Below are 2,555 nucleotides of genomic sequence, written 5' to 3'. Positions count from 1 at the left end.
GCCACTGAGATGAATTTGATTTTTTTAACAACACAAAAAACCAGCAAATACCTGAGAACGAGGTGAAACTCAACCAGCTTTTACAAACACCAAAAACTCGTCTCTGCAGCGCCACCAAGCACTTAACGCGGCTCCAGTTAATTAACGGGATTTTTTTCCCAAAAAATATCTGAAACGATGCTTTAACAAAAATTGGTGTGAAGTTTCCTTTAACAGACGTCATTTTTTTTTTTTTCGTTCTTATGTAAAAACAAATGAAAATCAGCGGCAGAATCCTTCAGGGTGGGTCGCGTATTTACGCAATTCGTAAGCAGATTTTTTTTTTTTTTTTTTAGGTACATTTTAGACCAACCTTTCAAACTTGTATCTTTTAAAAGTTTCCATAAAAACTGTAACAATAATACATTTAAAAAATCTGGATGGATTTCACACAAGTGTCTTGAAAGTGACTTTTTTAACTCACAAATATACAGTTCCAGTGATATTTGACCAAGGTGTGGGGGCGGGGGGGGTTACCCCTTTTTTCCTATGACAGTGAAGGCATCACTGGCGTGATATTTTGGGTTCAAAAAGTAATCGTGTCTTTGTGTCAACTATGTTAAAGTGTAAATTGCAGCTTATTTGTATCCAAACAAACAGTGATGTATTAGGCTTAAATGCGTTTTTTTTTTCTAGGACATTAAATGCATCACTGGCGCCACCTTGCTTCTATTCAGCTCAGTTTGGCAATGAGATGCAAAGGTGAGCTTTTTTTTTTTCTCCCCCCTCAGTAACTTTAATGATTTTACACATTTCAAGTTTTTTAATGTTAAAACTTTTGTGAATTTTATTGCACATTGAGTCGCGGCGGTTCGTCGTCTCACTGTTTCTGGGAAAATACTGTTGGTTTTTTTGTTTTTTTTTAAAGCATTAAACTGCGGTCGTCTGATGTCCATTTCTGGTTGTCACCTACACCTGGACCTCAAGGTGACATTGTTTTCAGGCCGGCAGCCATAGCTTTGGTGCCATAACCAGTCTGGTGTCAGTGTACTGTAGCCGCGCTGTCGTTAGCTCGTCCACAAGGTCACGGTATCCCTTTATTAGCATAGCGATGTGCGACGTGGGCCAAGTCTCCTCACGCCTGCCAGGTCAGTAAACACTCAGGAGAGAGAGAGAGGGAGAGAGGGAGGGAGAGAGAGTTTTCTGGATGGGATCCAAACCCAGTGTGAAGTCAGAGGTTTTTGTTTCCAAACCTGCAGGTGTCGGCATCGGTTCCACAGGAAGTCCCTCTGTTCTTATTACTGCGCGTTGGAACTAAATGCTTTTGCCACTGTTTTCTTTATTGATTGATTTGAATCGTGATGCAGAGACGCACGTGATCACGTGATCATGTGATCATGTGATATTGAACCGCAGCGTGGATGTAACCGTAGATGTGGTCGTGAATGAGCGCCGGGTCAGATCTCTGTTTATAACCCCACGGCACACTGGTCCATATCCCTCAACTACAGGGGGCGCTGTAAATGCAGTTTGAATGCACTTTTTTTTATTTTTCCAGTGTTGTAGTTGCCCACTGGGAAAAGAAGGAACATCTGGTCCCAGACATAGAATAATTAGGTCACACGTCCAACTAGTTAACTTTGACACAAACCACAAAACTTCCTCGGCAAGATCATAACTTTTTTTTTATTATTTAATGGTTTTAACAGAAACTTTTAAGTCTAATATAGTCTGATCCCACCCCTCCCCCATCCACTGAATTTTTTATTTTTTTAAAGAAACCTGCGTTGTTTTACTGCCACCTACCTGCTAAATAATGTCACCCAGCATCAGTGCACATGAAGACATGTCCACGTCCACTTCCCTCATTTCCTGAAGGAAATAATAAAGTCCTAGCTATCTACCTAGCTACGTAGCTATTGCGCTACGTAGCTATCTGTCTATCTATGCTATAAAATGCCGACTTGCCAGGAAACATTTGCAGAATGTGAACATGTTGCTTTTCAGGAATCACACTGCGTCTTGTGATTTCATTTTTTTTTTTCCCCACCTCCAGTTATTTGTGTCAAATGTTTTGGATTCATCGCGTTAGACAAATTATCCTCCCTCCCTTCTGAGGTTAACCCACGTCACGAAGGCCGAGATCACAACAGAAGTTTGTTACACAATACCAAAAAACCAAAGTTCACCGCCGTGTGTTTGACTCAGTCTGGTGTGTTTGCACTGTTTCTGTCAGCGCTCATTCATCACAGACAACATGTGAGCTGGCTTTCATCACCAGCGTCATCATCCTGGTGGTAATGGTTTCAACTCTCCGTCACCTCTCCGACGGCCGTAGCTTGTTGACCTCGGGTCGCTGCAGCTGTAGAGCCAGGGCTGGAGTCATTCAGTTTTTGCGGAGACAGAGTGGACGCAGGTGTAGAAATCCCTGGCTGTAGATTCACATCTGACGTGACGGCTGTCACAGAAAACAGTGGTTTTGGGGGACAGGGTTTGAATCCCGAACACAAAGGAACATAAATCAAACAGTCAGGATTCAAGTAAAGTTAATACTTTACCAGTGGTTTTTAAAGTGG

This window comes from Cynoglossus semilaevis, chromosome 12 (assembly GCF_000523025.1).
Source record: "Cynoglossus semilaevis isolate Cse_v1.0 chromosome 12, Cse_v1.0, whole genome shotgun sequence".
NCBI lineage: Eukaryota > Metazoa > Chordata > Actinopteri > Pleuronectiformes > Cynoglossidae > Cynoglossus > Cynoglossus semilaevis.
This window is presented reverse-complemented; position numbering follows the sequence as displayed.